At 46.7% G+C, this 25,078-nt stretch overlaps 2 long non-coding RNA genes across 9 annotated transcripts; one reads left to right on the forward strand and one right to left on the reverse strand.

The window, feature by feature from the left end:
• Window positions 1-1,096: 1,096 nt before the first annotated feature.
• Window positions 1,097-5,888, reverse strand: LOC139361941 (uncharacterized). Of its 3 annotated transcripts, none has more exons than XR_011619988.1 (4): window positions 5,701-5,883; window positions 4,482-4,561; window positions 2,190-2,427; window positions 1,097-1,304 (listed from the first exon to the last, which is right to left on the reverse strand). It is a non-coding gene; the product is annotated as an uncharacterized lncRNA (long non-coding RNA). The 3 variants fall into 3 exon arrangements; XR_011619989.1 differs by lacking the exon at window positions 1,097-1,304 and adding an exon at window positions 1,425-1,556; XR_011619987.1 differs by lacking the exon at window positions 1,097-1,304 and having other exon boundaries at window positions 1,974-2,427; window positions 5,701-5,888.
• An 86-nt stretch (window positions 5,889-5,974) lies between these two features.
• Window positions 5,975-20,319, forward strand: LOC139361940 (uncharacterized). Of its 6 annotated transcripts, XR_011619983.1 has the most exons (5): window positions 7,057-7,223; window positions 11,354-11,434; window positions 15,081-15,527; window positions 19,017-19,181; window positions 20,099-20,319. It is a non-coding gene; the product is annotated as an uncharacterized lncRNA (long non-coding RNA). The 6 variants fall into 6 exon arrangements; XR_011619985.1 differs by lacking the exons at window positions 7,057-7,223; window positions 19,017-19,181 and adding an exon at window positions 5,975-6,102 and having other exon boundaries at window positions 15,081-15,732; XR_011619986.1 differs by lacking the exon at window positions 19,017-19,181 and having other exon boundaries at window positions 7,055-7,223; window positions 11,354-11,562; window positions 15,081-15,732.
• Window positions 20,320-25,078: the final 4,759 nt, after the last annotated feature.

Genomic DNA, 25,078 nt, shown 5'->3' on the forward strand with positions numbered 1-25,078 from the left:
TTTCAGATGGCTTCCTTCAATTTCCTGTATTATTGTAATTGTGGCTGTGTGTGCACATGTGCAGGTGTGGGCAGAGAAAGCAGTGAAGACAGAAGAGAGGATGTTTCTCTGTGTTTACTTGGATTTTGTGAAAGGTTTTTAGTTACATAGTGAGAGGGCCACATGTTTCAATGGAAAGAGCCCTGGTTAGCAAAAAGGAAGGTCCTCTCTTGTCTGCCACTAATTGCCTGTGTGGTTTTTGGCAACTATTTAGTCCTCGGGCCCAATTCTGCTTCCTCATAAGGCCCCTTCCAGCTCTGAAATTTTGTAACTCTGGTTTCTACTCAGAGCTTCACTTTCCAACTCCCCACACTTGGCTGTTCTAAAACGTTTGTTTTGCCTCCTGATTTTACTTTCCATGCCTTTTTTGTTCTCCTCCACTTCTCATTACTATCCCATAGCCTTTCGGATTTAAGTTCTTCTAGAAAAGTTCCTCCTTCCTCAGCAATTATTTTTCAGCTTCCGTTGTCTCTGAAAAAAAAAAATACTATAAAAGGTCGCCTTTATCTTGGAAAGAAGATTCAGAATGTGTTGGCTTCCTGTTTTGTTGGTGAGATGTGTAGAGCTTGGAGATTGGACTGTGGGTCAGGATTCTCCGCTAAACCTTACATGAGAGCTCAGAGCTGCTGGTCTGCCAGCCATTTCTCTCTCTGCTCTCTGCTCTGTTTTTGTTAAATAAGTTCAAATATGCATGATAGGCCAGGCGCGGTGGCTCACGCCTGTAATCCCAGCACTTTGGGAGGCCAAGGCTGGTGGATCACGAGCTCAGGAGTTCGAGACTAGCCTGACCAACATGGTAAAACCCCGTCTCTACTAAAAATACAAAATTTAGCCGGATGTGGTGGTGCGTGCCTGTAATCCCAGCCACTGAGGAGGCTGAGGCAGGAGAATCGATTGAACCCGGAGGCGGAGGTTGCAGTGAATTGAGATCCCGCCAGTGCACTCCAGCCTGGGTGACAGAGCGAGACTCTGTCTCTCTCTCTCTTTCTCTCTCTCTCTCTCTATATATATATATATAAAATAAAATATAAATATATATATTCAGGATAATGGCATATCTAATTCATCTGCTTTTATGGCCCAGGATGAACGTTTAAATGGAACCCGGAAATGAAACTTCTCGTTTTTCGTCAGCTTCTAGTCCCAAGCTGATGGCGACCCCAGAGCCTCCACAAGTGGTCTGGCGCCATCTGGTGGTGGGATGCGCTGATGCTTTGCTGCCTGATGGACAGAAAACGCAGTGCGTAATGAAGAAAACCTGTTGACTGAAATACACGCAGAGACTTAAACAAAGGACCGGTGACATTTGCAGCACATGACTCAGTAGCCCAAAAGTTCAAATTTGTTATTAAATATGCAAATTTGTGAAAGTTACAGAATCTTTGGGACCATGCAAAGTGAAGATTGATAATAGGTGTGTGCACTTTAGGCATGAGGCATGTTCAGTTTGTAACTTTGTAGTGAGATGCTTGTTCTTAGTATGGAATCCAGATGTTGTCTGCTGGTAATTTATGCTCCTGTGCAAAACGTGGGCAAATTGATTAATTTTTATCAATCTCATTTCATCTCGTTCTCATCTGTAAAAGATCATGTCTAAGGACCCTTACACGCTTTAAAAACTTTCAAGGAACCCCAAACATTGCAATATTCTGATTTCCTCTAGTGATTGTATGTGCTTCACATCCATGCTTTCTTCCATCCTCCAAGAGTTTAATGTTATCAGGAGGTGTGGAGGTAATACTAAGAATTGTCATTTATTGGATGCTGCTATGTTTTTTATACTATCTTAGGTAGTTTAACATTTTTAAAATTCTGGCTTACAAAAGTCTGTAACGTAAGTATCACTGTGCTCATTTTACAGATAAGGCATGTAAAGCTTACCGCACTCTGCTTTCCATGTTTACAAACTAAAAGATAAATGAGAAACAAGGAAGAAATATGCTAATTGTCTTTATGATTCAGCACAACACCATTTATAGTGTATTTACAGCTCAGTGCAATTTGCCACTTTGCAACAATACAAAATGTCAAGTATCCAAGCCACATCATCGCTCTGTCTTCACATACTGATAAAGCTGCTGCCACACCGAAAGTGTAGGAAGAGTTTTAAAAATGCATTTTCCAGGGTGCCAGGGGAAACAAATATTTACCAAGACCAGAGCTGGTATTTCACAAATCTCTTTTCTGTGAGCTGAGGAGTGAGGAGAGGTGGAGTGACAAGCCGTCAAGTGTAATGACCATGTCCCAGATGCTGATGCAGGGATGGCGAGTGGCAGAGGACTATTGGCAGGTGTCTCGGGCATGGCACTAGAGCAGCACTCCATTTCTGTTGACCGGTTTGCTTGGGTCTTCCTTTTAAAAGTCAGTCATCCTTTTCCAAAGTGTGCTCTGTAAGGCATTCATACATTTTATATGGAAAATAAAGCTTTTGAGGCCGGGCGCGGTGGCTCAAGCCTGTAATCCCAGCACTTTGGGAGGCCGAGACAGGCGGATCACGAGGTCAGGAGATCGAGACCATCCTGGTTAACACGGTGAAACCCCGTCTCTACTAAAAAATACAAAAAACACCTAGCCAGGCGAGGTAGCGGGCGCCTGTAGTCCCAGCTACTCGGGAGGCTGAGGCAGGAGAATGGTGTAAACCCAGGAGGCGGAGCTTGCAGTGAGCTGAGATCTGGCCACTGCACTCCAGCCTGGGTGACAGAGCGAGAATCTGTCTCAAAAAAAAAAAAAAAAAAAAAAAAAAAGAAAAGAAAGCTTTTGAATGAAATACTGTGAGAAACAAGGGGCTGAATACAGTTAAATGAGTTTCTTTGCTCTAGTATAGGATTTCTTGAAACCTTTCATGTGTCAATGTGTACTTTTAACCTAATTTATAAATTAAATGTATTTTATTATATAAATTAAATACAGGTGATAGGGTTTGGCTGTGTCCCCACCCAAATCTCATCTTGAATTGTAGTTCTCATAATCCCCATGTGAGTCGGGAGGGACCTGGTAGGAGGTAATTGAATCATGGGGGTGATTGACCCCATGCTATTCTCATGATAGTGAGTTCTCACGAGATCTGATGGTTTTATAAGGGGCTTTCCCCTTCTCTCAGCTTACATTCTTCTCCTTGCTGTTACCATGTGAAGAAGGACATGTTTGCTTCCCCTTCCACCATAATTGTAAGTTTCCTGAGGCCTCCCTAGCCATGTAGAACTGTGAGTCAATGAAACTTCTTTCCTTTATAAATTACCCAGTCTCAGATATGTCTTTATTAGTAGTGTGAGAATGGACTAATCCAACAGGTCAAGGTTAAATAATTCAAATAACCCCAATAGCTGGGGAGCTGGGGATAAGGCAAAAAATGTAACCTTTCTCCCAGAGCTAGGAATCCTTCACCCTAACTACTTTAGCAGACTTGTGTGTGTGTAAATTTCTAAAACCTACCCTAGTAGCATCACCTTGCTTATGTGGTATCATAGTGCATTAAATCTGATGAATGTTGAAATAATGCTCTGTAGACGTCAAACAGCAACCCTGGTCCACACTTACATAGGGCAACAATGAACCCAGAAACAGCTTCTCTTTTGAGGAGGGCTTGTGCTCTCTAGGTGGTACACCCTCCTGCCATTGCAACCTTAGGTGACCCACCTGGCTCCTCGAGACATTGGGGTTTGTTTCCAATGGTTGAAATGAATGATCAAACCCACACTGACTTGATATCCAGACAGACTTTCCTATATCATAGATATTAGTCATCAACATTTTAGGGCATAAATTATGTTTCAGAAGTCTGTTGAGAATTCCTAGGCTGCTAAACACTTGGGAAAATCCCAGACCCTGATGCATTGCATCTTACCATTTGCTTTGTTTTGTTTTTTGTTTTTTGAGATGGAGTCTCACCTCATCACCCAGGCTGAAGTGCAGTGGCGCGATCTCATCTCACTGCAACCTCTGCCTCCTGGATTCAAACAATCCTCCTGTCCCAGCCTCCCGAGCAGCGCCCGCCATCACGCTGGCTAATTTTTAGTAGAGATGAGGTTTCACCATCTTGGCCAGGCTTATCTTGAACTCCTGACCTCGTGATCCACCCGCCTCGGCCTCCCAAAGTGCTGAGATTGCAGGCATGAGCTACTGCGCCCAGCCACATCTTACCATTTTAATAGCAACGTCTTTACTTTGTGCCTGGAACTTTACAGGCAGGAACTTCATGAAGCCTCCCGGCAGCCCTATAAAGGTAGGGACATGTAACATCTTTGATGTATAGAAGATGAACTGAGTCAGAGAGTCGTTAAGCAACTTTCATCCCTAGACAACTTCCAGAATCTCTTAGTGACTCCTACTGTTTCCCCTAGTTAGCTTTTGATTCTCTCCGTGAGATCTGCTCTCAGAACTTCAGCTGATCCTGATGCAGCCTTGCTGACCTATGGAATTTCCCCTCCTTTTCCAGTGCTTACCTCTCATTAGGACCTATGAGTCATTCCTCTGAGCATGACACACTGGGGCAAATGTCCGTGTCAAACTCTGTTAGAAGTTTCTATATTAAGATATAAAGAGAAAGAAGCAAAAAGCAAACTTTTATGTACACTCTGACTTCAGTTATGGGAAATGCATGGAAAAGAAAGCTGGAAGGAAAGACGGTGATGACATTGCATTAGAGTTGTAGGACAATGGATAGTTTTTTCTATTTTCTTAGTTTTATGAAATATGGTATATCAGTTATTAAATGAGAAAGGTTTACCTTCTTACTAATTTAAATATTTCTTTCCGAAAACTGAAATACGTCTATCAACTCAGATGGTTACCAGGCAATATCACAAAATTTGCATTTTTTTTTTTTTTTTGAGATGGAGTCTTGATCTGTTGCCCAGGCTGGAGTGCACTGGTGCAATCTCCACTCACTGCAAGGTCCACCTCCTGGGTTCACACCATTCTCCTGCCTCAGCCTCCCAAGTAGCTGGGACTACAGGTGTGTGCCACCACGCCTGGCTAATTTTTTGTATTTTTAGTAGAGATAGGAGTTCACTGTCTTAGCTAGGATGGTCTCGATCTCCTGACTTTGTGATCCGCCCATCTCAGCCTCCCAAAGTGCTGGGACTACAGGCATGAACCACCATGCCCGGCCAATATGCAATATTCTTTAAAATAGTTACCATTTATCAATTGCTAAATAATTGTATCTTACATATGTAACCTTGAACCCCTGTAAGAACTGACCAAAGCAGCTATTATTATTATTATTATTATTATTGAGATGGAGTGTCACTCTGTCGCCCAGGCTGGAGCGCAATGGCACGATCTTGGTTCATGGCAACTTCTGCCTCCGGGGTTCAAGTGATTCTTTTGCCTCAGCCTCCTGAGTAGCTGGGACTACAGGTGCAAGCCATCACGCCTGGCTAATTTTTGTATTTTTAGTAGAGACAGGTTTCACCATATTGGCCAGGCTGGTCTGGAACTCCTGACCTTGTGCTCTGCTCTTCTCGGCCTCCCAAAGTGCTGGGATTACAGGCATGAGCCACTGCGCTCAGCCCAAAGCAGTTATTATTATACACTTTTTGAAGCTGAGGAAACCAAGGCCTAGAGAAGGGCAGTGATTTTTTTCCAAGAACACATTGCTGGATTTGCACGGCCAGGCTCATGTTACTTCAAAGTGACCATCATCACCTAATCATTCACCTGGTTGAAACTTATTCTTTCCATTTTCAGGGTACCCAGAAATTTTGTTACTGTATCAAGATCACAGGAAGAGTGTTTGAGACATCACCAGAATCTACAGCCTCTGCTGGTGCTCCTGGGTTCAGCTTCTAGCATTACAGGTGTGCTAGCTTGTCTCCAAGATGGCACCCATGAGCCCTAAATTCCTGGATTGATGCTCTTGCCTAGTCCTCTATTGTGTCATATCAGGATTGTTCCAAGTAACCAATAGAACACAGCAGAGGTGATGGCATGTCACAAAGTTAGGTCATAAAGGACATCATGGTTTCCATGTTGCTGGCTTCCTCTTAGATAATTTTCTCTGGAGGAAACCCAACTGTGTGTTGTGAGAAGATTTAAGCCATCCAGGGAGAGATCCACATGGTAAGGAATGGAGGCCACCAGCCGACAACCATGCCGGTGAGGGATTTTTAGAGGCAGATCCTCCAGCCCCAATCAGGCCTTCAGATTACTGCATCCCACATAGATTACAATGTTGTGAAATGACACTGAGTCAGACTCATACAGCAAAACCACTGAACTCCTGACCCACAGACACTGAGATAAATGTTGTTTATTAAATCACAGAGTTTTGGGGGTAATTAGTCACACAGTGATAGATAATTGATAGACATTGCAGATAACTTGTCTCTTTAGTCCACAAGACTTTAGACAGAGAGGAACTCTACTTGAAGATCTATTCTTAAAGAACTACACCTGGTCAGGCACGGTGGCTTATGCCTGTAATCCCAACATTTTGATAGGTCGAGGCAAGATGATTGCTTGAGCCCAAAAGTTTGAGAACAGCCTGAGAAACACGGTGAAACCCCATCACCACAAAAAACTTTCAAAAAATTAGCCAGCCATTATGGTGTGTGCCTGTCATCCCAGCTACTTGGGAGGCTGAAGCAGGAGGATTGCTTGAGTCCAGGGGTCAAGGGGTCAAGGCTACAAGTGAGCTGAGATTGCACCACTGCACTCCAGACTGGGCAACAGAGTGAGACTCTGTCTCAAAAAAAAAAAAAAAAAAAAAAAAAAAAAGAACTACACCTGAGAAGAATTCTCTGTATTGGGATCTGATTTAAATAATTACATCCTGGACTTCAAACCTAGATATCCTGTACAAGTTTGAAACTTTTGGGAGGAGTTGAGAGGAATGAGAGTATTTTACATGTGGGAGAAATATAAATAATTTGTGGCCAGATGGTGGACTGTGATGATTTAAAATACATCCACTGATTATTTAATATTCCTTTCAAAAGATGCAACATAATTCCCCTCCACCTGAATGTGGGCTGGAGTTAGTGACTCGTTTGTGGTAAATAGAATGTAGAAGTGATTGTGTGTGATGTCAGAGACTAGGTCATGAAAGTGATGGTGTCTTTCGGCTTGCTCTTACTCTTGGATGATCTGCTCTGGGGATAGTTGTGAGTAGGCCTGCAGCCCACAGCCATGTGAGTGAGCCTTTTGAAGAGTGGACCTTCCAGGCCCAGTCAAGCCTTCAGGTGACTGCAGCCCCAGCCAACATCTTGGGAGACCCTGAGTCAGAACCCCTGCTAAGTCACTTCCAGATCCCTAAGCCTCAGAAACTGTGAAGAAAAAAAAATGGATGTGGTTTTAAGCCCTAAGTTTGGGGCATAGTTTGTTATGTAGCAATAGATAATATGTCTGATATGGTTTAGCTGTGTCCCCACCCAAATCTCACCTTGAATCTTAGCTCCCATAATTCCTTCATGTTGTGAGAGGGACCCAGTGGGAGATAATTGAATCATAGGGTGGTTTCCCCCGAACTGTTCTCATGGTAGTGAATCAGTCTCACAAGATCTGATGGTTTTATCAGGGGAAACCCCTTTTGCTTGGTTCTCATTCTCTTCTCTTGTTTGCTGCCATGTGAGATGTGCCTTTCACCTTCCACCATGAGAGTGAGGCCTCCCCAGCCATGTAGAATGGTGAATCTATTAAACCTCTTTTTTTTTTTTTTTTTTTTGGTAAATGGTCATGTCTTGGATATGATTTTATCAGCAGCATGAAAATGGACTAATACAATGTTATTGCTGAAAATTTGCCTTATAATATTTTCATATTTGGATGAGAAAAAAGATTTTGGATAAATCGAAGCAAACTCTTTTCATCCTAAGATAACAGAAACAGAGTAATTTGCCTCTATTCTTGCTCCTATTTTGTCCAATATAAGCCCAGAAATGCCTTTTGTCTTTATTGTCTAATTTTTTTATTGTAGAAATGTATTCAATCACTATATTTAATTTAGAGAACTTTGCTGTAAACAGAACATTCACAATTTTTTTAAATATATATTTTCTGAATAGCTACTTTATAATGTACACTGGGCATCCAGAGGCTATAAAGATGAATGAGGTGCAGTTATTGTCTTCATGGAATTTAACCTACTCATGGACTATTAAATAATTAAAAAACAATAATATATATTAAAGTACCAAATGCCATATATCCATATATTCTGAATTGTCTATTACCCTTTTACTCCTATCTTTTCAACTTAGCCTTTGCAACTGAAATCTTTCTTAAATTTTAAGTACATTTTATTTTTAAAAATCTTTTAGAGATGGAGTCTCACTATGTCACCCAGACTGGTCTTGAACTCTTTGCCTCAAGCAATCCTCCAGCCTCAGCCTTTCAAAGTCCTGGGACTACAGGTGTGAGTCACCGCACCCAGGCAATTCATTTATAGCTGAATATACCACCAGGTGTGGTGGTGTATGCCTATAGTCCCAGCTTCTCCAGCTACTCAGAAGGCTGTGGCAGGAGGAGCCCTTGAGCCTAGGAGTTCTGGACTGCATTACAGCCTGGGAGACAGAGCAAGACCCCGTCTCTTAAATATATATATATATATAAAATACAAAGTAAAAAACTCACATATCAAAGTGTGTACTCCTGAATTCACACAGTGACACACCCATGTATCCACACAGTGACCTACCCTTGTATCCACAATTAGATTTGGGAGCAGAACATTACCCAGCCCATATCCTGAGGAGCTGTTATTTTGCCTTCCATCGCCATACAAAAATTTTGCCAGTTTTTGAAATTTGTGAATGGAATGATATATGTAATTTTTGATTTGGCTTCTTTCACTTAAGTTACGCTTGTGAGATTTACTTTTGCTGTTCAGGGTAGCAGTAAATTCCCATAGGTCTATTACATTAAATTATATGAATACACTTGTATAAATACACTTGTCCATTCTACTGTTGATGGATAATTCGATGATTTCCAGGTTTGGGCTATAATGGAAAGTACTGCTAGGGACATACACGTACATATCTTTTGGTATCATAGAACTCTTTTTATCTGGTCTACACTGGCAGTGGAATTGCTGGGTCGTAGTGTACTTTTAGCTCAGCTCTGTCTCCCTCTCTGTGTCCTTGCTGTCTAGCTTTTCAGTATCTCCTATTAGTAGAGTTTCAAGTTTTCCCACATCTTGTTCCACATCTGCAACAACATTTGATATTATAACTCTTTTTTTTCATTTGAGATGTTCAGAAAGTGTGAAGAAAAAAAAAAAATGGATGTGGTTTTAAGCCCTAAGTTTGGGGCATAGTTTGTTATGTAGCAATAGATAATATGTCTGATATGGTTTAGCTGTGTCCCCACCCAAATCTCACCTTGAATCTTAGCTCCCATAATTCCTTCATGTTGTGAGAGGGACCCAGTGGGAGATAATTGAATCATAGGGTGGTTTCCCCCGAACTGTTCTCATGGTAGTGAATCAGTCTCACAAGATCTGATGGTTTTATCAGGGGAAACCCCTTTTGCTTGGTTCTCATTCTCTTCTCTTGTTTGCTGCCATGTGAGATGTGTCTTTCACCTTCCACCATGATTGTGAGGCCTCCCTAGTGTTTTATTATTTATTTTTTACCTAGGTTTTCTCTTTTTTTTTTTTTTTTTTTGAGACGGAGTCTCGCTCTGTCGCCCAGGCTGGAGTGCAGCGGCGCAATCTCGCCTCACTGCAAGCTCCGCCTCCCGGGTTTACGCCATTCTCTTGCCTCAGCCTCCCGAGTAGCTGGGACTACAGGCGCCCGCCACCTCGCCTGGCTAGTTTTTTTCTATTTTTTAGTAGAGACGGGGTTTCAGTGTGTTAGCCAGGATGGTCTCGATCTGCTGACCTTGTGATCCGCCCGTCTCGGCCTCCCAAAGTGCTGGGATTACAGGCTCGAGCCACCGCGCCCGGCCTTTACCTAGGTTTTCTCCTGTGCTTGACAAGTCTGAAGGAATCAGAGAGGCAGAGACTGTGCAAAATATAAACTGCTCCTGAGTCTGAATAGGATGCATTAGAAGATGTAACAACTTGTTTGACAGACCCTTGTTCTCCCTGAACAACCAGATTTGTCCGAATTCCTACCTGGTTACCAAGTCATTAGTTACTAGTTGTTTGTTAGTTGACTAGTTAGTATCAACTCAGCATCGGTCCGTTCTGTATGGATGTATATGTATATATATAAGACATATATTTAAATATATATAAGGATGTGTATTTAAACGTGCTGATGGCCAGGTGTGATGGCTCACACCTGTAATCCCAGCACATTAGGAGGCCAAGTTGGGAGGATCGCTTGAAGCCAGGAGTTTGAAACCAGCCTGGGCGACATAATGAGACCTGTCTACAAACAAACAAAATAACTGGGTGTAGTGGCACACACATGTAGTCCCAGCTACTCAGGAGGCTGAGGCAGGAGGATCGCTTGAGCCCGGGAGATCGAGGTTACAGTGAGCTATGATTGCATCATTGCACTCCGGCCTGGGCAACACAGCAAGACCCTGTCTCTGAAAATAAAATAATAATAATAATAAATTGTCCTGGGCATATGAGGATTTTGATTCAGCATCCGGCTTTCATTGTCCAGAAGAGGGCAGCCTCGTTCCACGTTTTGTCTGTAGCCTCCCTGCAGACACCTCCTCCCTCCTCTGTTTGTTAAAGGGCAGGCTTTATTTGTTAAGCGCATGACAGCCTCCTGGGCAGCCAGGTGGGAACTTGGGAGGTATTTTTTCTCTTTGTTCTTTCTGGCTCTCTAACCAGATTCTAGTTAATTCCACCTGAGGTCTGGACGTGTCCTAGTTTCATTTCTAGACCTGCTGTCCCAGCTCCCTACTGTGTCTCCCAACCTCCTGCTGCAGACCCCTCAAATCTCAGACCCTCCCCTCCCCTCCCTCACCTTCTCTGTTTTCCAGAGGAATGTTTCCAAAGCACGTGCTCAAAAACGTTCCAAGGCTAGCATTTGAAGAAATAAATACATGTGATTAGGTTAAAGTCTAAATCCCCCGGTGGCATTCTTGACCGCTAAGAATCAAACTGCAATCCACTTCTCCACTTTCCTCTGCTTGTACTCCCCTCAAAAAACCCACGTTTCCGTGGAATAAGCAGAACTACGGTTTGAACAACTCTAGGTCCGAGTCTAAATGCAAAGCTCAATGTCTTTACTTTCCATCCATATGACCATGGCAAGGAAGTTAACCTCTATGAACCCTGGTTTTCATATCACTAGATGGGGCTCAGTGATACCTGCCCCTCATGGTTGGCGTGAGCCATCTTGCCCAATTGCCAACCAAGTTTTTAAGAATCCTCCAATAATCCCCCAAACTCTCCCTTCTCTTTCAGATAGTGGGACTCTGTGCTCATGCCAGTAAGTAAAGAAGAAGGAATAAGAAAGACACTGTGTGATCTAGTATTAATAAGGAAGTAAGTGATCAAATTACTCCAGCTAGATCAGTAGAATCTATTATCAAGCACGTTGAGGCCGACAGCATTCACAAATCAACTGTCTACGTTTATACTCACTGATGACTCGTGTTTCCTTTCGAGGACAAGTAAGCTTTTTAAATGATCAAGACGTTTACATTAGTTTTGCTCTTCAATGGCTTTTCTCAAAAAAGATCCAAAGGCAAAAGTTAAATTTAAAAGAGCTTTCCATGTGACTACCCCAAAGAGAGATTATCAATCACCAAATTAAATATTTGTATAGAAAATAATATCTGGATGCATAGATCCTTATGTTCATCAGATGAAGAGTGAAAGACTTATTAGTCACCACGCTTTATTTACACCCCTGTCAAAATTACATGAAAATATTTCTCTCCAAAGAACCATTCTAGAGAACCCTTTCATACAAAGTGGTGTGTGTACATCTAAGAGGTTGCTCAGTTTAGCTCAAAGGCTAAAGAGTTTAGTAAACTGAGTTCCACCACCTCATGACTTTTAAGTGGTAGGTTACCACCAGAAAGAGACGACTTCAAGCACAGATTTCTAGCAGCAAGGCCAGGATTAAAAACCCATGTGACAACAGGCTTCAGAGAGAGGAACAATCCATTCCTAATTCAAAGGCCATCAAGCCCGAGTTGTAAGAACATTTTTGACTCTGAGGATCTTCTCTTTTCACCAAGAAAATCCCTTACAGCCATGGTTTAACATTCCTAAATTAAGAAATAGAAGAAACCAAATTAATTTTTAATTTATACTCCACTTTTTTATGTTTTCAATCGTCCACTACTGCAAGATGTACACTGAACGGTACAAGTCATGCGCATCATTTTCATCAGACAACCTCATCTACCAAAATGGTGATAACACAATCTTATTTTGAAGCCAAAAGAGAGTTATAAACATCAATCGTTTTCAGATATGCTTTAAAAATGTTCAAAAGTAACATCATTATTTTAAGTTACAGCACAATCATTAAAGGAAAAAAGAACCCAAGAACAAATAAAATTCGTTATTATTTTAGTTACTTTTAGTGGGAAAAATAAAACAAGATTTGGATTTTCAGCCAGGATAAAGTAAAAAGACTCTTGCCAGATGTCCATTTTCTCATTAATGAACTACTTGAGACTGTACTCCTGGGTCAACTTATTTCTGCTTCTCCTGTCTCTAGACCTATCTTAATTATATTTGTGTCTCAGGATCCATGACATCGATTTAAACAAACCCATGGGCAAATCTAAACACTGACCACACAGTGTCCAGTTTATTCATTTCTCTACAAAATGACAGAAATTCAGCCTTTAATCAGAAGTTGATTCTACCTAAATTCCTAATAAAACTAATAAAATGGAGTCACCTGGCCTGGCGCAGTGGCCCACGCCTGTAATCCCAGCACTTTGGGAGGCCAAGGCGGGCAGATCACGAGGTCAGGAGATCGAGACCATCCTGGTGAACATGGTGAAACCCCGTCTTTACTAAAAATACAAACAAATTAGCCTGGTGTGGTGGCGGGCGCCTGTACTTCCAGCTTCTAGGGAGGCTGAGGCAGGAGAATCTCTTGAACCCAGGAGGCAGAGGTTGCAGTGAGCCGAGATTGCACCTTTGCACTCTGGCCTGGGCGACAGAGCGAGACTCTGTCTAAAAAAAATTAAAAAAAAAAATAGAAGCCATTAAAATGAACACATTTTTGTCAATGAGAAATAAACTTGTTTATTCCATGCTTTCAGGGTTCAATGAACTCTTAGAAAGCGTTTTCTGCATCCTGCTGGTTGTGGAAGTGTTTTCCCTGCAAAATGTTGTCAAGATGCTTAAAGAAGTGGTAGTTTGTTGGCAAGAGGTCAGGTGAATATGGTAGATGAGGCAAAACTTCATAGCCCAATTTATTCAACTTTTGAAGCCCTGGTTGTATGACATGTGGTCACGCGTTGTGGAGAACTGGGCCCTTTCTGTTGATCAGTGCCGGCTCCAGGTGCTGCAGTGTTCCGTGCATCTCATCGAATGGCGTGGCATACTTCTCAGATGTAATGATTTCACCAGGATTCAAAAACTGTGGTGGATCAGAAGACCGGCAGCTGACCACCAAACAGTGATCATGACCTTTTTTTGGTGCAAGTTTGACTTTGGGAAGTGGTTTGGAGCTTCTTCTCAGTCCCACCACTGAGCTGGCTGTTGTATGAAATGCACTTTTCGTGGCATGTCACAATCTGATCAAGAAATGGTTCAATGTTGTTTCATAGAATAAGAGAAGATGACACTTCAAGAGGATGCTTTTTAAAATATTTGGTCAGCTCATGAGGCACCCACTTATCAAGCTTTTTCAACTTTCCAATTGGCTTCAAATGCCGGATGACCATAGAATGGTCGACATTCAGTTCTTCGCCAACTTCTCGTGTGGCTGTAAGAGGATCAAATTCAGTGGTTGCTCTCAATTGGTTGTTATCAATTTCCGGTGGCTGCCCACTACCCTCCTCATCTTCAAGGCTCTTGCCTCCTTTGCAAAACTTCTTGAACCACTGCACTGTACATTAATTAGCAGTTCCTGGGCCAAATGTGTTGATGTTGTGAGTTGTCTCCCCTGCTTTAGGACCCATTTTGAACTCGAATAAGAAAGTCGCTTGAATTTGCTTTTTGTCTGACATCATTTCCACAGTCTAAAATAAATAAGTAATAAGTCATTAGCAATAAAAAGCAAGAAATGCCCATTAAAATGATGAATAACATAACCACATTTATTTAAGAAGGTATTCCAGTATCAAACAGCAAATTCCAAGAATGCAAAAACTGCCATTACTTTTGTACTCACCTTATAGTAATTTGTGCGATTTCTTTTTTTCTTTGTTAGCCTGGCTTGATAGTGACCAATTTTGTTGATCTTTATGAAGAAACAGCTGTTGTTCTATTGAGTTCTTCTGTTGATTTTCTGTTTTCAGTGCCATTGACTTGTCATCTTGTTTTTATTTCTTTTGAGTGAATTTGGCTTATATTGTTCTTTTTCTTTTCTTTTCTTTTTCTTTTCTTTCTTTTTTTTTTTTTTGAGACTTAGTCTTGCTCTTTTGCCCAGGTGACCTCGCTCTGTCGCACGAGGTCAGGAGATCGAGACCATCCTGGCTAACACGGTGAAACCCCGTCTCTACTAAAAATATAAAAAATTAGCCGGGCGTGGTGGTAGGCGCCTGTAGTCCCAGCTACTCAGGAGGCTGAGGCAGGAGAATAGCATGAACCCAGGAGTTGGAAACTGCAGTGAGTTGAGATCGTGCCACTGCACTCCAGCATGGGTGACAGAGCAAGATTCCGTCTCAAGAAAAAAAAAAAAAGAAAACATAGTAGCTGGGCATGGTGGTGCATGCTTGTAATCTCAGTTATTCGGGAGGCTGAGGCAGGAGAATTGCTTGAACCGGGACCCGGGAAGCGGAGGTTGCAGTGAGCCGAGATCCTGCCACTGCACTCCAGTGTGGGCTACAGAGCAAGATTCTCTCTGGGAAAAAAAAAAAAAAAAAAAAAATATATATATATATATATATGTATTTGAAGTATTATCCAATGAGAGCAGGTGTTCTGGAAGACCTCATCTAAATACAGAATCTGAATGGGGGTCCATGTCACACCTGCCATTTTTTCATCTTTGCAGCTGGGCTTTTCTCCTCTTCTCTGCTGGATTCTGCTGTTTCCCACAAGGTGTTCAGAGAGTCTGCCCTGAATCCTACAAGCAGGAGATGAGAAACACACAGTGACACCAGCAGGAGAACATGAAGATGTGGTGACAGTTGTCCTCCTCCTGCAGAGTCCAGAGCAGTGCACTCCTACCACTGGTGCCCTAGCTAAGCCTGGGGGCCAGCATGCCCGATGATAGTCTGGGAGTGCTGCAGAGTCCCCACAATGGGCACCCAGCCTGTGCCCTTGCATTCTGCATGATCGTGGCCATTGTCACCTCAGAGCCCCTGTGTACAGATCAGTGCATCCTAGCAGAGCTGCATGTGAGGAAAGACCACGTGAGTCCCGGGAAAGAGCTGAGGCCCTGCAGGGGAAGGTGGCCAGGACCGAGACCTGATGCCTGTCTGGAGAATCGTCTGTGGGTGTGAGTGGCACTGTGGGGTCAGTGCCTGGGTTCTGCTGCTCCCCCTCCTCGAAGATCAGGGCCCAAGCAGGGGATGGCATGTGTGTGGCACCTGGAACTGCAGGGCCACTACACATGTGTGAGGCCATCACGGGGACCTGAACACGGTGTCGTCTGCAGACCCCACCCATCCATTGGCCCCAATTCCTGGCCAGCTTCTGCCAAGGTGAGAGGGTGGAATTTGGAAGGTGGGTGTAAGCTGAAGCCTGTCCCCCAGTGGCTGACATACAGTAGTGACACTCTCTGTGTGGGAGAAAGAAAGAGAGATCAGACTGTTACTGTGTCTATGGACAAAGACGAGGACATAAGAAAGTCCATTTTGATATGTACTAAGAAAATTCTTCTGCCTTGAGATGCTGTTAATCTGTAACCCTAGCCCCAACCCTGTGCTCACAGAAGCATGTGCTGTATTGACTCAAGGTTTAATGGATTTAGGGCTGTGCAGGATGTGCCTTAGTGAAAATGTGTTTGCAGGCAGTATGCTTGGTAAAAGTCATCGCCATTCTCCAGTCTCGAGTACCCAGGGACACAGTGCACTGCGGAAAGCCTCAGGGACCTCTGCCCAAGAAAGCCTGGGTATTGTCCAAGATTTCTCCCCATTGAGGCAGCCTGAGATATGGCCTCGTGGGAAGTGAAAGACCTGACCATCCCCCAGCCCGGCCCCCGTAAAAAGTCTGTGCTGAGGAGGATTAGTGGAAGAGGAAGGCCTTTTTGCAGTTGATATAAGAGGAAGGCATCTGTCTCCTGCTCATCCCTGGGAGTGGAATGTCTCGGGGTAAAACCTGACCATACATTCTATTTACTGAGATAGGAGAAAACCACTTTATGGCTGGAGGCGAGACATGCTGGCGGCAATACTGCTCTTTACTGCACGGAGATGTTTGTGTAAAGTCAAACATAAATCTGGCCGACGTGCACATAGAGGCACAGCACCTTTCCTGAAACTTATTGATGACACAGAGTCCTTTGCTCACATGTTTTCCTGCTGGCCCTCTCCCCACCACTACCCTGTAGTCCTGTCACATCCCCCTTGCCAAGATAGTAGAGATAGTGATCAATAAATAGTGAGGGAACTCCAGAGACCAGTGCCGGTGCGGGTCCTCTGTATGCTGAGCGCGGGTCCTCCATATGCTGAGCGCAGGTCCCCTGGGCCCACTTTTCTTCCTCTATACTTTGTCTCTGTGTCTTATTTCTTTTCTCAGTCTCTCATCTCCACCTTTCGAGAAATACCCACAGGTGTGGAGGGGCAGGCCCCCTTCACTCTGATGCCACCCTTGCCCTCACCTAGCTCTCTCATACCTGGGATTCTAAGGGGTCTGCCCCAGGGTTGCATGTCCACTGCCAATCAGAGGTGAGCACGTCGATGCCTCCTGGATGTGGGGCTACTGGTGGTCAAGGCCTGGCAGTATGTGGAGGGTCTTCTCAGAGGGGCCATGGGGCCAGGGAATGGGATGGGGCGCCAACTCCTCCCTGCATAGGAACTGCAGCCCCCAGCCAAGCCCGCCCAAGTATTCCAGGTGCTGCCCATCCCGCATGCACACTGCTAGGCTCCAGGTGGCCTGGCAGAGAGGGATGGCCTGGTGGGCAGCTGAGAAGCCAGAATGAAGGGGGCGTGCACTGCCATCCGCAGTCTGGCAGCCACGAGCAGGGCGGCTGTTGCCTGGTGAGCGAGGGGGATTGGGGAAGGGCAGGCAGCCCAGTGGGCCTGATTTACCAGTGAATGAGCTGTGGGCAGAGCTGCTCCTGGCTGAGGGCTGGGGTTGGGACAGTCTGTTTGTACCTCCTGGGCTCCAGACTGCCAGCTGCCTGCCCAGGGTCTGAATGTCCTACTGTGACCTGTTTCCTCACCTGGCCCAGAGGACAGATAGGGAAGGCTTGTGTTGAGGCTTAGGCAGGGTAATCCCAGTCAGCCCTCATTAGCTTGCCTGTCCTCCAGGTCTTTTTGATTTCTTTTTTCTCTTCTTTGTTATGAAACTCTGGAGAATTGTCCTCCAGCATGTCTTCAGCTGGGGAGGTGGAAAGCCTGGACCTTGCCCTTGGCTTCAGGGCCCCTTCTGCGTGCCCCCTCCTCCTAGGGTTTTTAAAAGCATATACTTAGCAACATACCCTGTACCTGAGAGAGCTGCAGAGAACCTCCTACGTGTCCAAACCAGAACACTTTGTTCCCTGACCCCAGGCCCTCATCACACCCCAAATCCTTTCAGGTGGCCAGCTTCAGACAAGAGTCTGAACTCAATGCTTGTTTTCTGGGGTCTACACAGGCCCGTATGATGGGGCTACCTCCATTCTACCCCTGTGCCTCCCCCAATTCATTAGGGGCCTCAACTCCAGTGATTCCTAACTGGGAGTAAGGTTCCCCAGGCAAGGAATGCAGCCCTCCCCAGAATGCTGGCCTGGCCATGTCCCAGTGGACATCAGTCCTGGAGCAAGAGGTCCAAGGCAGGGAGTTTCACCCACCATTTCACCAGGTGTGGTGATCTTCCTGGGTTCCTAGCCTTCAAGATGGGATTTTTACACTCTGCCACAGTGGGGGAAACCGAGGCACAGGGCCAGTGAGCGGTAAAGAAAGAAAACCTCTGTGACTAGGAAACATGTCACTTGCCCAGCACAGCCGCGCCAGGATAGCACCCTTTGGGATGTACTGCTGAGCTGTTCTTGGCGCGTGGCATGGCACTGGGGTGGAGGTCAGCAGCTTGTGGAGTTGGGGGTGGGGGTGCTGGCAGGAACAGGTAATTTTGGACCCACCATGGGGAGGAAGGGGACATTGCCCCTTTCCCCACACCTTGGGCACAGCAGCAATTTTCTTCTCTGATGTTTGTGGGCACCAATACCTATGTGGGTGTGGGTACATCCTCCCCTTTTGTTGGTGAAGAACCTTCCTGCAGCCGTTGGGGTGGGTATGGGCACCACATGTGCCTGGCAGCAGGGTGGGGCCTGCGGAGGCTTGGCTACTATATGTCTCACTGCCACCTCCCCAGAGGAAGCAGACCTTGTGCCCTAGCGCCCCTCATACCCAGTCCCTCACATTCTTCACTTGGCATCTCCCTGCCGGATTCTCCCAACTCAGCCCCTGCCAGGTTTCTCCAGGCCCTGTGGGCCCTGGGATGGGCTCAAAGGAGGCAGCAACTGTGCTGCCTGCCTCTGCCTGAAGTCAGGGATCCCTGGCCGCTACTGGCGTCTGGTGGGCAGGGTAGGTGGGGAGGTCAGGGGTCAGCTTTTCCACTCCCTAGCCTGCACTGGCGAAGCCACCAGGTGTAACTGGCCTGGAGGCTGATCTGTGTCCTCCACAGTCCCTTGATGCATTGTATCAAAGCCAATCCTTGTGTGAATGACTTGGCCTGTTGTTACCGCCCAGGTCAAACCAGAACCGAAAGACTCTTGCACTCGGGCCCAGAGCCTGGGGCTGAGGCCGCCATGACCACCCTGTTCTCTTCCTTCTGGGGTCCCTAGGAAGCTCCCAGGACTGAATGATCCCCACAGAACACAGTGGCCAGGATGGGAGGGCTGGAGGTCAACTCCCCCCCGCCCCTACCACCACAACCAAAAGGCCCCATGGAGGTTGGCCCTGAGCTGTGGGTCCCTGTCGGATGCAGGTTCCCACGGATACTTCAGGGGGTGAGCATGGGTCCTCCTGGCTGACGGGAGTCTGGTGGGCACTGGGTGTGTGGGGCCTGTGTAGGTGGGTTGGACAGCACTGGGCCTAGCCAGGGAGCCGGGGACTGGTGTGGCCAAAGTGGGCGGCAATATGTTGCCAGAACAAAACTACAGTGCAACCAGCACAGCTGGTAGGGAGAAGGAGGCCTGCCTAGCAGGACCATCCACCCCTGTCCTGGCCCCAAGCCCAGACTGCCTGCCTGTACTGGACATTGCCTGGTCCAGGAGGCCTGGGCATGAGGGTCAGGTGGTGTGTCCCTGGGTTCCAGACTTTGGTGGTCCCTTGGGAGCTGAGCATCCTCTGGACAGGAGGAGGACTCGCGGTCCACTGTTTGTATCGGCCCCTGGGGGTGTGCCCCCACCCCAGCTTCTGAGCCTACACAGGGACGTGGCCAGGGCTCCTCCCCTGACCTATGGCTCCAGCTCTGAAAAGCTCACTGATGACTCTAACAGCTTCCTCCCCAAAGCTTGGGTCCTCGTCTGTGGGAATGGGGTGTCCCAGGCCCCCTGCAGGCAGGAACCCACCCCCAGCTCCTCTGGTGGGCCCTCCTGGGATTTCTTACCTACTGGCTTGTGAGACCCGGTTGGCCAAACTTGGTGTCCTATTTTTATTTTGGCCTTTTTCTTAGTGTGTGTTTTCTTTAACTACTGCTGTGTAGATCTTCTATTGGAGTTTTATGTAGAGAATCTTGCCCACCCAGAGGGCCCCCACCCCAGAGAGCCTCCACTTCGGCCCCCCCTGGGCTGGTCCTGCTTGTGCTCCGCTTGGTGTGAATGTTGAGTGTGATGGATCCACACGGCTGCTTGACCCTGCATCTCCTTCCTTGTTGCTGAGGCCGGTTCTGTTCTCTCTTTCTCCATGTGAATTGCACTTGAAGCCAAGATGAAGGATGAGAAGTGGTTGCTACGAAGGACCCTCCTGCAGTGAACCCACTGTGAGGAGGCTGCGCTGACCCAGCCTGTCATTTCCTTCTCTAAGCTCATTCCAGAGGTCGGCCAGGGGCAGAGGCAGCCCGTACCTGCCTGCTCTTGTGGCCCGTGAATCAAGAATGGATTTTACATTTCCAAATGCCTGAACAAATAAAAAAATAACAATTCATGACACTGAGAAGGTTCCATGTCCATAAGTAAAGTTTGATGTGGGTGCAGTCATGCCCATCTCTTCACAGGCCACCTGCAGAAGGCTGCTGTGGTGTAGCCATGGCAGAGTTGCATTCTTGAGGTAAAGATCAGTTGGCAAAGCTGAAAATACTGACTCCTGGCTCTTTAGGGAAACAGTTTCCAGTCCCTGGTTTAAGGACTGTGTGGCAAGACCCCAGGATCTTGGTCAGCTTGTTCCTCACTCAGGGCCTGCTGTGGCCTTCCCTAGTATGTCTGCAAAGTCTGCGTGCTATGGTGCCTCTCATGGGGGCATTGAGCTCTGTCGTGCTAGATTTCAGGGTGTCTGCCTCATGGTCACCTGTCTCACCAACAGAGACCCTGTGGCCAGATTCAAACTAGCAGGAGCGGTTGGTCTTTGGCAGCAGGGATACCTTCAAGCTGAGCTGCCACCCACCCTGAGGTGGTCCCATGACACTCACTGTCTCGGTCAAGATTGGGGCAGGGGTGGTGTCCTGAACTGCCCTGCGATGTGGATCGTAATAGCCAGGGGGGAGAGGGGGTTGCTGTTACTCCCCATATCATGGGGAGTGCCTCACCCCCTGCGATGTGGATCATAATAGCCAATTACTCCCCCCTGCAATGTGTGTCCATTATTAGCAGTCTCTTTTATTCAGGATATTAGGAACAATTTCACAGGTTGCGTGTACCCAGCCTTCGACAGGAGAACGAATACCATCCTCTGCACCTCCGGATATTAGGAACCATATCACACAATGGGTGTACACTTTTTGGGAGATTTGGGGTAATGTCGTCCTGTGTTTCCCTGAATATTCGGAGACATATCACAGGGCGGTTGTACACCCACTACTCTCTTGGAAGGAACATCATACTTTACCTACTGGAAATTAGGAGCAATATCACAGACTGGGTGTCAAGCCACTGTCATACTGGAAGTAATATCATGCTCTCCCCCACAAGTTATGAGGAACAATATCACAGGGGGGTGTGTACCTTCTTTGGTAGTGGGAGTAGTATCATCGTCTCTTCCTTTAGATGACAGGAAAAATATCACAGGGTGGGTGTACACCCCGTGTGTTTTTGGAAGCAATGTCATTCTCTCTTCTTCTAGGTTTTAGGATTCATATCACAGGCAGGATGTACACCCCTTGTTTTATTGGATGGAATCTCATCCTCTTTCAACCTGTATCTTTAGAACAATATCACATGGGGGCTGTCCATCCCTTCAATATTGTTAGTAATACCATCTTCTCCTTTCCTGGACATAAGAAATAATATCACTGGAGCGGTGTACACCCCTTGCAATGTTGGTAGTAATATCACCTCTCCCCTGTGGTTATTAAGGACAAAATCCCAGGGTGGCTGTACGGTTCCTACTTTATTGGGAGTAATGTCATCCATTCACCCCCTGGATAAGAGGAACCATATCACTGAAGAGGTGTCCACCCCCTTCGATGTTGTCAGCCATGTCATCCTCTTCCTGCCTGGATATTAGGAACGATACCCCAGGGTTGCAGGCGGTGTATACCCCCTGCGATATCAAAACAAATCATGCTCTTTCCCGCTGGATATTAGGAACTACATCACAGGTGTGTGTGCACCTTCTGGGATATCGGGAGTACTATCAGCCTCCACCCCTCTGCATATTAGGAACAATATACAGGGGACAGGGTGGTTACACCCCCTGCGACATTGAGAGCAATATTCTTCTCTTTCCCCTGTACATTAGGAACCACATCACAGGGGTCTGTACACCTTCTGCGATATTGGGATTAATGTTATCCTCTCCCCCAACTGAATGTCAAAAACAATATCACAGAAGGATGTACACCCCCTACGATATTGCCACTGGTATCATCGTCTCCCTCCCAGGATATAGGGAACAATATCACAAGGGGGTGTACATCCCCTGCAATATTGGGAGTAATGTCTTCCTCTCCCCCGCTGACTATTACGAACAATGTCACAGAAGGAGTGTACAACCCCTGCTCTGTAGGGGGTGATATCCTCTCCATCCCTGGATATTAGGAACAATATCACTAGACAGTGTACACCTCCTGCAATATTGAGAATAATCCTCTCGTCCCCTGGATATCAGGAATCATATCACAGGGGTGGTGTACATCCACTGCGAAATCAAAAGAAATACCATCATCTGCACCTTTGGATGTTAGGGACAATATTATGGGGGAGGTCTACAACCCCTGCGATATTGGGAGTCATATCATTCTCTCTCACCCAGGATATAAGAAACAAGACGACCGAGGGGATATACAACCACTGTAACAGTTTCAATAATGTTATCCTCTACTCGAGGGCTATTAGGAAAAACATCATAGAGGGGTGTACACTTTCTTCAATGTTGGGAGTAATATCATTCTCTCCCCGCCGGATATCAGGAACAAGTCTATTAATTATTAATATTAATAAATATAATAAAAATTAATAATAATAATCAATGTTAATACTCATAATAAAGGTAGTAAAAATGAATACTGGTTAAAAATGTTAACAATTGGTATTAATAATTAATAGTAATATCACTATTAATAATAAAAGAATGATATCAGCAATTAATGTTGCTTAAGTCAATATTAAGAGATGTTGGTAATAAAATAATGATTAATATTACGAACTAATAATATTGTTAAATGACATTAATATTCATAATTAATTTTAAGCGTGCATAATCATATATGTAAAATAATTATCCATAATTAATAATGGTATCCTATTAATAGTGTCATTGAAAATTATTAAAATTGATCATTGATGTTTAATAATTAATCAAATTATTACTCCTAATACCGCAAGGGGTGTACACCTAACTGTGATGTCATTCCTAATATCCAGTGACGGAGAGCATGATGTTAGTTTTAATATCGCAGTAGGTGTACACTCAAGCTGTGACACCGATCCTAATATCCAGGCGGATAGAATATGACAAGACTCCCAACATAGCAATGAATGGACAGACACCTGGTGATACTGCTCCTAATATTCACGGAAGAAGCATATGATATCATTCCTAATATCACAGGGAGTGTACAGTTCTTCTGTGATATTGTTCCTAGTATCCAGAAGGGGAGAGGATGATAATAATTCCGGTATCACAGGCTGTGTTCACCCGCCCTGTGATATTGTTATTAATATCCTGGAAGGGAGAGGATGATATGGCTCCCGATAGAGCAGGAGGTGTACAACCAGCCTGGGATATTGTTTCTAATATCCATGGAGGGGAGAGGCTGATATTACTCCCAATATGACAGGGGGTGAACATCCATCCTGTGATACTCTTCTTAATATCTCAAGCCCGAGAGATTCATACTAATACCAGTATTGAAGACACTGTACATCCCCGTGTGATACTCTTCCTGAAATGCGGAAGGGAAGAAGATGGAATTAATTCCCATATCACAGGAGTTGAACACACACTCTGTAATATCTTTCATAATTCGCAGGGGGGTGAGCCACCCCCCGCGAGGTGGGGACCAATAGCCACCCCCTCTCCCCCCCTTGGCTATTGGGCGCCACCTCGCAGGGGGGTGAGCCACCCCCCGCGAGGTGGGGCCCAATAGCCACCCCCTCTCCCCCCCTTGGCTATTGGGCGCCACCTCGCAGGGGGGTGAGCCACCCCCCGCGAGGTGGGGCCCAATAGCCACCCCCTCTCCCCCCCTTGGCTATTGGGCGCCACCTCGCAGGGGGGTGAGCCACCCCCCGCGAGGTGGGGCCCAATAGCCACCCCCTCTCCCCCCCCTTGGCTATTGGGCGCCACCTCGCAGGGGGGTGAGCCACCCCCCCGCGAGGTGGGGCCCAATAGCCACCCCCTCTCCCCCCCTTGGCTATTGGGCGCCACCTCGCAGGGGGGTGAGCCACCCCCCGCGAGGTGGGGCCCAATAGCCACCCCCTCTCCCCCCCTTGGCTATTGGGCGCCACCTCGCAGGGGGGTGAGCCACCCCCCGCGAGGTGGGGCCCAATAGCCACCCCCTCTCCCCCCCTTGGCTATTGGGCGCCACCTCGCAGGGGGGTGAGCCACCCCCCGCGAGGTGGGGACCAATAGCCACCCCCTCTCCCCCCCCTTGGCTATTGGGCGCCACCTCGCAGGGGGGTGAGCCACCCCCCGCGAGGTGGGGACCAATAGCCACCCCCTCTCCCCCCCTTGGCTATTGGGCGCCACCTCGCAGGGGGGTGAGCCACCCCCCGCGAGGTGGGGACCAATAGCCACCCCCTCTCCCCCCCTTGGCTATTGGGCGCCACCTCGCAGGGGGGTGAGCCACCCCCCGCGAGGTGGGGACCAATAGCCACCCCCTCTCCCCCCCTTGGCTATTGGGCGCCACCTCGCAGGGGGGTGAGCCACCCCCCGCGAGGTGGGGACCAATAGCCACCCCCTCTCCCCCCCTTGGCTATTGGGCGCCACCTCGCAGGGGGGTGAGCCACCCCCCGCGAGGTGGGGACCAATAGCCACCCCCTCTCCCCCCCTTGGCTATTGGGCGCCACCTCGCAGGGGGGTGAGCCACCCCCCGCGAGGTGGGGACCAATAGCCACCCCCTCTCCCCCCCTTGGCTATTGGGCGCCACCTCGCAGGGGGGTGAGCCACCCCCCGCGAGGTGGGGACCAATAGCCACCCCCTCTCCCCCCCTTGGCTATTGGGCGCCACCTCGCAGGGGGGTGAGCCACCCCCCCGCGAGGTGGGGACCAATAGCCACCCCCTCTCCCCCCCTTGGCTATTGGGCGCCACC

This window comes from Macaca nemestrina, chromosome 2 (genome assembly GCF_043159975.1).
Source record: "Macaca nemestrina isolate mMacNem1 chromosome 2, mMacNem.hap1, whole genome shotgun sequence".
Taxonomy (NCBI): Eukaryota; Metazoa; Chordata; class Mammalia; order Primates; family Cercopithecidae; genus Macaca; species Macaca nemestrina.